The sequence below is a fragment of the Mesocricetus auratus genome, unplaced genomic scaffold, assembly GCF_017639785.1.
Source record: "Mesocricetus auratus isolate SY011 unplaced genomic scaffold, BCM_Maur_2.0 Super-Scaffold_100003, whole genome shotgun sequence".
NCBI lineage: Eukaryota > Metazoa > Chordata > Mammalia > Rodentia > Cricetidae > Mesocricetus > Mesocricetus auratus.
In genome coordinates this window covers 754,072-767,748 of record NW_024429188.1, presented here as the reverse complement: position 1 = coordinate 767,748, position 13,677 = coordinate 754,072, and positions in this window count along the sequence as shown.

The following is a 13,677-nucleotide window of genomic DNA, read 5'->3' as shown; positions in this document are numbered from 1 at the left end:
TTTCAACAGAAGTAACCATGTATATGTACTTACTATTATCAACACATTTTGTTTACAAATTTTGGGGTAGGAGAAGTTGATAATCATATGATCATTTGACAAGAACATCCTATTAAAATCTACTGACCTTTCCAAATAGCAGGCAGTTCAGTGAGGATCAAATGGACAGCCATTAGTTTAGCATCACAACTGAGCAGGTGAAATTCAAATAACTCTTTCCTGAAATGATATCTTCATTGTTTTAATGCCGCCCCCACCACAAAAGGCAAGGGGTGGGCATCGGGACTCAGGCTGGAGAGGAGTCTAAGGGTACTCTAATGTGTCAGCAAGAGATCATTGGCTCTGATGAACTGTTGTTTCTCTGAGACTCAACTTGTCCATTTTTTCTGAGGGGAGTTTGTTATGAGCTATTTTGGGAACTTTTTGTTCCAGCAGGAACAATAAGGGACTGACTGTTTTGAGAACTTAAATGTCAAAAGCGTCATGTGGTTATGTGTGAGATGGGGATGGAAAGGAGGCAGAGCCATCTTTCTAGCCCCATTGTTCTTGTCTATTGTGACATACTCTGTCCAAGACAATTCTTGTTTGATTGTTTTTGAAAAGATTTAATTAGCTAATTAATTGATTTTATGAGTATGTGTGTGTGCCTGAGTGAGTACACAGATGTGGGTGTTTATGGAAGCCAGAAGCCAGATCCCCTGGAGTCAGAGTTACAGGCGATTATGAGATGACAAATGTGAGTGTTGGGAATCAAACTTGGGTCCTATTTGAGAGTACTAAATGCTCTTAACCGCAGAGCCATCTTTCCAGCCCCATTGTTCTTGCTTTTAAAGAGACAGCTTCCCTCAAGTGAACTCTACTTCTTCAAGCAACAGATAAGTATTGACTTTGCAGCAAGTGGAAGGTACATTAGAAACAGTAAAATCCTAATCTCTTGCTAGGGAAAACTTGGAAATTGAGTTTTAATACTGCTCTTATTAACTGAATATGTCTTAAATGATCTGGCAGTTCTGTAGTTTTCTCTTTCTCATTTTTAAGTCTCATTTTGGAATTGTAGATCACCATGAATGTAGTTTGCAATGCGAAGTGACTGTGAGGCAGTATTCTATTTTTTTCTAGTATTTATGTGGTACAAACCCCAAAGGGCAACTCAAACATTGATGCTTCTTTGCCTGTACTTGCTGCAGGTAGTTGCTGATGTGAGGAATATTGACAGAAAGGATTATGGAAGCCTGACATTTCTTGAGTTTACTTCTTTACACTACACTTTGATGGTGGAATACAGAAGAATGCCAACAGCTCACCACTGTCAGGTAGTATGTATTCCTGGGCACCATAACTCCTGCCAATTACACTGACTGAAAGTTTCATGGCGGATTTAGGGTGTGGGTCACATGGCAAACCTGAAAAGTGGTAGGTGTTACAAAAGCTACAAAATCTACTAGCATAGTGGCTAGAAGAGGAAAAAAGGTTTCTGTGGTATTCTGCACTGGTGGCTTCCGGGGCATACTAATGTAAGAATACAGTAAGTGGTCAGGGCTAGATATGTCCACCACATCAAGGGGTCACCCTATCTTATACCCTTCATCATGCATTCTATGGCATGAATCCCAGAGACTCCACTATGTACCTGCCCCACATACTTTTTTGTTTTGCTGTTGTTTCATCATTCATTCTTTGTTTTTCTCTAAAACTGTTTTTATTTACATTGCTTTTTATTTCTACTTGTTTGTTTGTTTGTTTTTCCAGACAGGGTTTCTCTGTGTAGCCCTGGCTGTCCTAGAACTCGCTCTGTAGAACAGGCTGGCCTTGAACTGACAGAGATCTGCCTGCTTCTGCTTCCTGAGTGCTGAGATTGAAGGCGTGAGCCATCATTGCCCAGGAATTTCTACATTTTTCAGGTCCAAAGATGACTGATTCTATTGGAGTTCTGAGAAAAAACATCAGGGACGAGAGATCTACCTCTTGGCAGCTTTCAGGAGAAGGGAGATGTAGAAGAGAGCCTTGCTGTTTGTAGTACAGGTTGACAATTAGCTATACAACAAAAGGAGAAGTGGGACTCAGAAATGTGAAAAAACCCAAAGTGCTAGCAAATGCATGCTTAGCTTTCGGCCAATACCCCCCACCACACACACTACCTTCCAAACAGACAAATAAAAGTTGTTCCTTAAGGATATGCTTTTCTGAGTCCTAACTCAGGAAAGAGGGTAGGCTGCATGGCAGAGGTGCTACTATGCTTAGTTTCTATTTTTGTTTTTTTTTTTTGGTTTTATGAGACAGGGTTTCTCTGTATTGTTTTGGAGGCTATCAGTCCAGCCCAGCCTCGAACTCACAGAGATCCACCTACCTCTGCCTCCCGAGTGCTGGGATTAAAGGCGTGCGCCACCACCGCCCGGCTAGTTTCTATTTCTAACCCCTTTGTTCTTTGTTGTATTTACTTTCTTCTCTGATTATGTTCATCTTAGTATTCTGAGGGTTATTATTTTCATTTGGGTTTTACTTTGTTTCTTTTTAATTTTTTTTAAAATTTAAATAAGAAATAAGTTTGCTTCACATGTCAATCCCAGCTCTTTCTCCCTCCCCTCCTCCCCCGCAACCCTCCACTCTCACAATCTCCAATCCGGTTCCCATGGAGAATGACGCCCTCCAGAGGGGGATCTCCAGAGTCTGTTATTCAAGGCAGCATCTAGGTCCTCCGCCATGAGTCCAGACTGAGACAGCATCTCTCATTGTGGGATGGACACCCAAAATCCATTTGTATGCCAGGGATAAATATTGATCTACTACCCAAGGCCCCAAAGATTGCTGAGGCCTTCTCACTGACATCCACATTCAGGGGGTCTGGATAAGTCCCATGCTAACCTCTCAGCCATCAGCCTGGTGTCCAAGAGCTCCCCTTTGTTCAGGTCATCTGTTTCTGTGAGTTTCACCAGCCCAGTCTTAATCCCTTTGCTTATCAGTCCTCCCTCTCTGTCACTGGGTTCCCTGAGTTCAGTTCAGTGTTCAGCTGTGGGTGTCTGCCTCTGCTTCCATCAGCCACTGGATGAAGGCTCTACGATGACATACAAGGTAGCCATCAATCACATTATTGTGGAACAGCATTTAAGGTAGCCTCTCCATTATTGGTTGGATTGCCAGTTGGTGTCATCCTTGTAGATCTCTGGAAATCTCACTAGTGCCATATCTCTCCTCAAACCTATAATGGGTCTCTCTATTATGGTATCTCTCATCTTATTCTCCTCTGTTTTTCGCCCAACTCAACCTGCCTGCTCCCCCATGTCCTCCTCTCCCCTCCTCTTCTCTCCCTGTCTTCCCCCTCTCTTTCCCTTCCCCCCATGCTCCCAATCTTCTCAGGAGATCTTGCCTCATTCTCCTTCTCTGGGGTATCATGCATATCTTTCTTAGGGTTCTTCCTGTTTCCCAGACTCTCTGGAAGTGGGGTTGTAGGCTGGCACTCCCCTGATTTTTGTCTAAAATCCATATATGAGTTTGTCTTTTTGGGACTGGGTTACCTCACTCAGAATGGTTTCTTCTACTGCTGTCCATTTGCCTGCAAATTTCAAGATTCCGTTGTTTTTATTCTGCTGAATAGTACTCCATTTTGTAAATGTACCACATTTTCTCCATTCACTCTTTAGTTGAGGGGCATTTAGGTTGCTTCCAGGTTTTGGCTATTACAAATAATACTGCTATGAACATAGTGGAAAAGATATCCTTGTTATATGAATGTGCATCTTTTGGGTATATGCCTAAGAGTGGAATTGCTGGTTCTTGTGGTAAACTGATTACCATTTTTCCTGAGGAATCTCCACACTGATTTCCAAAGTGGTTGTACAAGTTTGCACTACCACCAACAGTGGAGGAGTGTTCCCCTTTCTCCACATCCTCTCCAGCTAAATTGTCATTGGTGTTTTTGATTTTAGCCATTCTGACAGGAGTGAGATGGTATCTCAGAATTGTTTGGATTTGCATTTCCCTGATGGCTAAGGATGTTGAGCACTTTCTTAAGTGTCTCTTAGCCATTTTACACTCCTCTATTGAGAATTCTATATTTAGTTCTGTACATCATTTTTTAATTGGATCCTTTGGTGTTTTGGAGACTTGCTTCTTGAGTTCTTTGTAAATTTTGGAGGTCAGCCCCCTGTCAGATGAGGAGTTAGTGAAGATCTTTTGCCATTCTCTGGGCTACCTTTTTGTCTTGTTGAGACTGTGTCCTTTGTTTTACAGAAGCTTCTCAGTTTCAGGAGGTCCCGTTTATTAATTGTCTATCTCAGTGTCTGTGCTACTGGTGTTATGTTCAGGAAGCTGTCTCCTGTACCTTCCACTTTCTCTTCTTTTTTTTTTTTTTTTTTTTTGGTTTTTACGAGACAGGGTTTCTCTGTATTGTTTCGGAGGCTATCAGTCCATCCCAGCCTCGAACTCACAGAGATCCGCCTGCCTCTGCCTCCCGAGTGCTGGGATTAAAGGCGTGCGCCACCACCGCCCGGCCCCCACTTTCTCTTCTAAGAGATTCAGTGTGACTGGATTTATGTTGAGGTCTTTGATCCATTTGAACTTAAGTTTTCTGCATAGCGATAGATATGGATCTATCTGCGGTCTTCTACATGCCAGCATCCAGTTATGCCAGCACCGTTTGTTGAAGATGCTTTCTTTTTTCCATTGTATAATTTTAGCTTCTTTGTCCAAAATCAGGTGTTCTTACGTGTGTAGGTTAATATCAGGATTTTCAATTCGATTCCATTGGTCTACCTGTCTGTTTTTATGCCAATACCAAGCGTTTTTGAGGACTACAGTTCTATAATAGAGCTTGAAGTCAGGGATGGTGATGCCTCCAGATGTTGCTTTGTTGAACAGGGTTGTTTTGGCTATCCTGGGTCTTTTGTTTTTCCATATAAAGTTGGGAATTGTTCTTTCAAGGTCTGTGAAGAATTGTGCTGGGATTTTAATGGGGATTTCATTGAATCTGTAGATTGCTTTTGGCAAGATTACAATTTTTATTACCTATCCAAGAGCATGGGAGATCTTTCCATTTTCTGGTGTCCTCTTTAATTTCTTTCTATAAAGACTCAAAGTTCTTGCGATACAGGTCTTTTACTTGTTTGGTTAGCGCTACCTCAAGGTATTTTATGTTGTTTGTAGCAATTGTAAAGGGTGATATTTCTTTTAATTCTTTCTCAGCCCTTTTATCATCTGTATATAGTAGGGCTACTGATTTTCTTGAGTTGATTTTGTATCCTGCCACTTTGCTGAAGGTATTTATCCGCTGTAGGAGTTCCCTGGTAGAGTTTTTTTTTGGTTCACTTATATAAACTACCATATCATCTGCAGACAGTGAATGTTTGACCTCTTTCTCTCCAATATGTATTCCCTTGATCTCCTTTTGTTGCCTTATTGCTCTGGCTAGAACTTCAAGTACAATATTGAAGAGGTATGAAGAGAGTGGACAACCTTGTCTTGTTCCTGATTTTAGAGGAATTGAGTTGAGTTTCGCTCCATTCCATTTGATGTTGGCTGTTGGTTTGCTATATACAGTTTTTATTATATTAAGGTAAGTTCCTATTATCCAGGATCTCTCCAAGACCTTTATCATGATGGGGTGTTGGATTTTGTCAAAGGCTTTTTCAGCATTTAGTGAGATGATCATGTGATTTTTGTTTCTCAGCTTGTTTATATGGTGCATTACATTGATGGATTATCGTGTGTTGAACCATTCCTGCATCCCTAGGATGAAGTCTACTTGATAATGTTGGATGATTTTTCTGATGTGTTCTTGGATCCAATTTGCCAGTATTTTATTGAGTATTTTTGCATCAATGTTCGTGAGAGATATTGGTCTGAAGTCCTCTTTCTTGGTTTTGTCTTTGGCTTGGGGATCAAGGTTATTGAAGCCTCATAAAAAGAGTTTGGCAATGACCCTTCTGCTTCTATTGCATGGAATACTTTGAGGAGAATTGGTTTAAGCTGTTCTTTGAGTTTCTGGTAGAATTCTGCACTGAGGCCATCTAGCCCTGTGCTTTATTTTTTTGGTTGGGAGACTTTTGATGACTGCTTCTATTTCCTTAGGGGTTATAGGTCTATTTAAATTGCTTATCTGCTCCTGATTTAATTTTGGCAAGTGATATATATCCAGAAAATTGTCAATTTCCTTTAAAATTTTTCAATTTGTACAGGTTTTCAAAGTATGACCTGATGATTCTCTGGATTTCCTCAGTGTCCGTTGTTATGTTCCCCTTTTCATTTCTGAGTTTGTTACATTTGCATGTTCACACTCTGCCGTTTGGTAAGTTTGGATCAAGGTTTGTCTATCTTGTTGACTTTCTCAAAGAAGCAACTCTTCATTACATCGATTCTTTGTATTATTTTCCTAGTTTCTACTTTGTCGATTTCTTACTTTGTTTCTTTACCTGATTTTGTGTATGTGTTGCGTTTTGTCTTCCTCAAATACAGTACTAGATACCAAACTAAATACTTCAAACACATTAGTCAGTGCTGTGGCACTAAGTTACAATCCCAGCCCATTTGAAAAAAAATGAACTTTATTCCTTCTATGATCAAGTTCCCCTCAAATTTTAGTAGAGCCTTCAACACAAAGGATATGAGTGGGAGAGCCCATTACCACAACTATGCAGAATAGGAATAGCCAGAGGACTAACGCCAAGGGTATATATCCACCCCAGTAACAACAGAAGGAAATAACACACATTTTGTGGACACTACTCTACAAGAGACCTTACCATATGTTGCTCCCATATTCTTTCACAAATTTGGAGGAATAAGTAGAGAGAATGCAGTATATTTTCTGCTATCTAAACTTCACTTCTCAGAGTTACTGGAAAGACATCACTCTAGTAAGACCTTTGAAAACACAGGTTACTCAAGCTCTGACACCATTCTAGTGGATGAAAGTCAGACAAGGCTCAGGAACTGAACTTGTGGAGCATAAATATCTTTGAGTTTAACATTGACATAACCTCTACCATTAGTTCGAAAGGCATCTCAAAAGGCATCTCTTGGGGGTTCCATCCATGGAGCGGAGGGAATAACATGAATCCCCACAGTCAGTCGTGCTTGTCAGCAGCACTCAGTCACACTCAGTCAGCCTCCTTCCACTTCCATGCCAGTAGCCATCTCTGGAGCAGTGAGAGGATGATGGTCTATGCATCACTGCATCCTTGGGCTTCTTGGCGATCAAGAAGCAGCAGCAGGACATGGTTAGATTTCCGGAAGCCAATTAACTGTAGTTCACAGAGGTGGCTAGTACCATGTCAGAAGAACAGAGGAAGTGGATGCAACCCTCCCACCCCACCCCGAGAAGTCTGCATAGGGCAAGCCTCTGCCACCTTAGATATATAATGGACAGAGACTGGAGATTGTGTCAGTTTTATGGTTTTTTTGGTTTGTTTGTTTTGATTTTGTTTTTTGAGACAGGGTTTCTCTGTGTAACAGCCCTGACTGTCCTGGAACTTGCTTTGTAGACCAGGCTGGCCTCGAACTCACAGAGATCTGCCTGCCTCTGTCTCCTGAGTGCTGGGATTAAAGGTGTATGCTACCACTGCCTGACTTCTTTTTAATTGAAGGAAAGCAGCACAGTATTTTCATTTTGGAGTCTGAAGCTGTAGCTGCTATCCAAGGGCACACATTAGAGATGGAGAGTAGAAGGTGATGGAATTGAATTTTGATGCAACTCTGGTACTCAAGACACACCTGATTACCTGATACATCACTGTGACAAAGTCACATGCACTCTGGCTGACCAGAAAAAAGGGACTTTTTGGACATGGGAATAATGGCGACCACATGATTGTTCTAAGGACTGCCATGATGGATTCTCTTCTATTTGCTAGCAATTGCCTCACTTATCAGAAAGAGCCTTCACCTGTTATAAATACGCTTCCTTCATGATCAACAGGCTAATTGGGTGGCACCATAAGGGAGAAAATATTGGATTGTCCCCCAAGTTTGACTAGATGCCACTATTTCATAAACCCATTCCTCTTTAAACTGCCTGAATTGCATCCTTGAGAACACTTTGTAGGTGTGAGAGCATCATTGAATCAGAAAGAAGAAAACAATGCGGACGGACAGAGGACACTAAAGGCTCTTGCTGCAGAAACATGAATGTGGTGCTTTGTAATAACTCCTGCTGGAAAGGTTCGATGCTCTGATTCCCTTCTGTGATGGAAACCCACTTCTAAAACCACTGCTGCAATATCACATGATCATAAGCAAGTTACAGGGCAGAAAAGAATGACCATGATGGAAAATATCTCCTTTATCTCTTGCAAGGACAAAAAGTTTCACTATATGCATAAGATTGCTTGAGAGATGTATTTTAAGAAGTGCAGTACTTAGTGAATTCATGGAAAGTTCACTCAGTTGGTATGCGAAGGCGTTTTCAGCTCTCGTAGTTTACTCACACATATGTGCACATGTTTTTAAAGGCAGCTCTCTTAAGCAACAGCTGCTTGTTCTGCTTTGTGAGGAGATTATATTTTGGAGCAAGGGAAAGCTCAGTTAGATACATTTTTCAAACCCTTAAGAGTAGTAGAAGGCTGTGGCTGAAGCTGAATGGTAGAATATTTGCATAGCACTCACAAGGTGCAGGGCTCAGCCCCAGTACCAAGGAAGGAAAACAAGACACCAAGAATGCTGTCCAGAGGGAGTTCCCATACTACCTTTCATGTCTCTTCACTATCTTTGTTTGTATGTCAAGCAGTTCACAGTATCGAACTGTAAAGGCTAAAACAAACACATTCTTGCTTGATGTGTGAGTACAAGTGAGACTTCAGAGCGACACAGAAGAGGAAGGGGATGTCTAGACACTGGTTCAAATGGTTCTCAGAAAGATAAAACCCTGCTCGCTTAGATGGACACTGATGAACATGGAACAGTTCTATTACCAGAATAGAGATTACTCTATCCTGTCACACTTTAGTGTTGGCAATTGCCAAACAACCCTGAATAGGAGGAACTTGGGGCTGATCAAAATCTCCATGTATCACCCAGCAGCTGGATGCTGGACCTTTCATTGAGATTCTGAGAAGGCAATATATGAGAAACTGAAAGAGCAACACGAGTTGTTCTCTTTGCCACCCCCATCCGGAGCTTTGCTAAATGTGGAGTGTTCTTCTCATTTTTGAATACTCAAGCTGAGATCTTAGCCTCAGATTTGCAGTCCTGTTATAGTCACAAGAAAGGAGGACAGCTTTCTTCATGAATGGACTAGATGTTCAATGCACAGTTTTCTCTCCAGGAAAAGCTGTGGATATCACTAGGAAGTTGGCATTAAATAAGTTCCAGGCCAAATTCCATTTGATAAATCCCACTGAGTTTCCAGGAATAACCACCCTACCCCCAAACTGGATATTATACTTTAATTTGTGAGTCTTCTGACAAGATACATTTCTATTTAAGATGGAGTGGTTTTCCTGATCCCTCATGCTATTCTTCCACCCCCTTCCTCCTACCTCACGCCCTGGTCCCCCATGCTTCCAGTTTACTCAGAAGATTTTGCTGCTTTTCCCTTCTCCTGTGAGGGCAGGGGGGGTTTGGGGAATCCATGTATGTCTTTCTTAGAGTCTTAGAGTCCTCCTTGTTTCCTAGCTTCTCTAGGGTTGTAGATTATAGGCTGGTAATAATTTGCTCTATATCTAAAATCCATATATGAGTGAGTACATACGATGTTTGTATTTCTGTGACTGGGTTACCTCACTCGGGATGATTTCTTCTAGTTCCATCCATTTGCCTGAAAATTTCAAGATTTCATTGTTTTTTTCCACTGAGTAATAATCCATTGTGTAAATGTACCACATTTTCTTTATCCATTCTTCAGTTGAGAGGCATCTAGGTTGCTTCCAGGTTTTGGCTATTACAAATAATGCTGCTGTAAACATAGTGGAACAGATGCCTTTTTGTATGAATGTGCATCCTTTGGGTATATGCCTAAGAGTAGAATTTCTGAGTCTTGTGGTAGACTGAGTACCATTTTCCTGAGGAATCTCCATACTGATTTCCAAAGTGGCTGTACATGTTTGCACTCCTGCCAGCAATGGAGGAGCGTTCCCCTTTCTCCACATCACCTCCATCATAAACTGTCATTGGTGTTTTTGATTTTAGCCATTCTAACAGGTGTAAGATGGTATCTTAGAGTTGTTTTGATTTGCATTTCCCTGATGGCTAAGGATGTTAAGCACTGTCCTAAGTGTCTTTCAGCCATTTTAGATTCCTCTATTAAAAATTCTCTATTTAGTTCTGTACCCCACTTTTTAATTATATTATTTGGTGACTAGCTTCTTGAGTTCTTTGTATATTTTGGAAATCATCCCTCTGTCAGATGTGGGGTTGGTGAAGATGGTTTCCCATTCTGTTGTCTGCTGTTTTGTCTTATTGACTGTGTCCTTTGCCTTACAGAAGCTTCTTAGTTTCAGGAGTCCCATTTATCGAGTCAAGGGAAGAATAGAGGAGAGTTAGAAAAGAGATACCTTAATAGAGTGAGCCATTATACGTTTAAAGAGAAATCTGGCACTAGGGAAATGTCGAAGAATCCACAAGGATGAGTCCAACTAAGAATCTAAGCAATAGTGGAGAGGCTACCTTAAATGCCCTTCCCCTATAATGAGAATGATAGCTACCTTATATGCCATCCTAGAGCCTTCATCCAGTAGTTGATGGAAGCAGAAGCAGAGGCCCACAGCTAAGCACTGAGCTCACCTCCTGGAATCCAGTTCTAAAGAGGGAGGAGTGATGAACAAAGGGGTAAAGACCATGTTGGGGAAACCCACAGAATCAACTGACCTGAGCAAGTGGGAACACACAGATCCCAGTCTGACAGCTAGGGAACCAACATAGGACTGAACCAGGCCCCCTGAACATGGGTATCAGTTGGGAGGCCAGGGCAGTCTATGGGACCTCTTGAAGTGGAACCAGTATTTATCCCTAGTGCATGGACTTTGGGAGCCCATTCCCCATGGAGGGATACTCTCTCAGCCTACATTCAAATGATGTGATAGACTTTAATGAACTCCCGTGGGAGGCCTCCCCCTCCCTGGGGAGTGAAGGGGGGCTGTGTGGTGGTGGTGGTGGTTGGGATGGGGGATTGGTGGGGAGCATGGGAGCACGGGAGGAGAGGAAACTGAGATTGGTATGTAAAATAAGATTGTTTTTAATTTAAATAAATAAAAATGGTGGAATGATTTTAAAAATTGTCTCATGACATCAGCCCAGCTTACAGAGTCTACTCTTGCCAGTGAGTGCCAAGAACCAGTTTGGTAAATTGAAGTCTTGGGAAGTTCAGGATTGTAAGAGCAATATCATGCTTATAAGACAGAAAGTGCTACCAAGACTTGTATAATGTTTTAATTAAACACCCTGAATGGATCATATGCTTAAAATTACTACCACAGCTGCATGTCATTTTCTTACAATGATTCTTTTGGAGGAGAGTTGGCAAGTAAGCAAAGAAAAATACGAGATGAGCCTGAGGTGATGGTGACCTGTTTCAGTAGCTAGAAGCTCAGAATATGGAGTCGATCATAGTTCCTAGACTATGGTGTGCACAGAGCATGACGTATCTTTATTTGGAAAATTAAAGGCTGAATCTTAGCATGAACTAATAATGACTGATTGACTTCTTTACCTTCCTCCCTCTCTTCTTTTTTTTTCTCTTTGTTGTTGTTTGAGACATCATCTTGCTAAGTATACTGTTCTGGCACTCACTTTGTGGACCAGGCCCAATCAACAAGTGCTACGATTACATAATTGGCTAAAATAGTGTTTTTCTAACTGCTTTTAATTAGCTGCCTTTAGATTTGTTAATCATCATCTTAAAGGCCTGGGAGAGAAGTGCAGTGGGCGTAGCTGTAATGCTAAGGGCATTTCAAGGCAGAATGTTGGCCTCCTATAGTAGGCTCATGTGACAACGGAAATGTGTTGCTGGGCATCACACAGTGCCATCATAATATCAGCTGAACGTGGAGCTGCTATGTGTCTGCAGACCACAGGAGAGTTGTGTTCAAGAAATACTTTGCCAAGTTTTGAGGGTTTATTCAAATTGAAGAGGAGAAAAACAAGTTCTTTGGCCCTTAAACACTAATATATTTAAGGATGTTTTTCTTGTTTTATAAAGTTAACCCAATACTTACATTTTTATATTGTGTGAACTTAACCATATAAAGTCATTTTATCTTTTGTTATTAACAGCTACGAAGGGCTTTTTGTGTTTTTTTTTTTTTTTTTTTGGTTTCTCTGATTTTATTGTGGGCTTTGTTTTTCCTAGGAGTAATTTTTATATGGTAGCTTCCCCAAGTTTTCAGGGTCTACTTCAGTATGTGTAATCATTTTCCTTTTGGTCTGTGTTTGCCTCTCAAGGCATTGATGAAATCTCAGATTTTGTGTTCCTCTTTAAGGAGAATAAATTTTAGAAAAAGAAGAAAATGACATCTTTTATTTCTGAGTGGAAATGGAAGCTGTCATATCAGAAGCACGCATCTCAGCATAGACATGCAGAAAAAGGCAACACGACTCCTCCAAAAGCTCAGACTCCCTGGTAACCAATTCCAAAGAAAAAGAGGTATGCCAAATATTTCAAAAAGATGATATAAAAATGATCAATGAATTCAGCGAGGACAATGACAACAGCTGAGTGAATTAAGGAAGACAATTCAAGATATGAAAAAGCAACTCAATAAAAACATAGAGATTTTTGAAAGAACCAAATGCAAATCTTGGAAATTTAGAGCTCCGAACACTAAAGTAACAACTGACAAATGAGATTACATCAATTTACAAAAATCATTTACATAGAAAACAACACTGTGGGAGAAAAATCTTTCCGTGGTTAATTTGAGAGAGAATTAATATCTATAATTCATAAAACCTCAAACAATCTTAAGAAAACAAATAATACCATAAAAATCTGCCAAATGATCTAGACTGACACACAAAAAACAATTCAAATAGCAAATAAATATATAAAAATGCTCAGCTCAACTTACCACCAGTCCTCAAAACTATGAGATACCTTTTGCCTCAAACTACTTGTCATTAAAATAGCAACTATTGGTGAGAATCTGGAGAAAAACACAACCTTACACATCATTGGTGAGAATGTAAATCAGTACAAAAAACTGCTTTCGAAGACAATGGAAGTACATAAAAATTAAAGTATAACTACTACGTAATCCATTTAAACCAATCCTGGGTATTTATCCAAAGAGAATGAAATAAGCATACAAAATAATTTGACTACATACTCAAATTTGTAATTGTACTATTCAAGATATCTGAGATAAAGAATGTCTAGAAACCCATAAGAATGAATAGACAGTATATATTACATCATATCATATACATGTATGTATATGTGATAGAATACTTCTGGTACTGATTTTTCTCATCACTGAGAAAAAAGGGTACTGATTTTTCTCATCACTGAGAAAAAAGTGTTTTGTTTCACTAATATCTTGAATGTTTCTCAGTCCAGTCAATTTGACACTTGAGACTAACCATTGCAGCCATATTCAGTCATAGGGAAGCACTAAGCTATAAAATTTATATGGAAAATGAATGCAAATAGACATATTAATTTGAGCAAAGTAAATACATAAACAGAAAAACACTATTACAATTTTTCTATTTTATGAGTAAACAAATTAACAAAACCTTGTCTTAAGAGGCCAG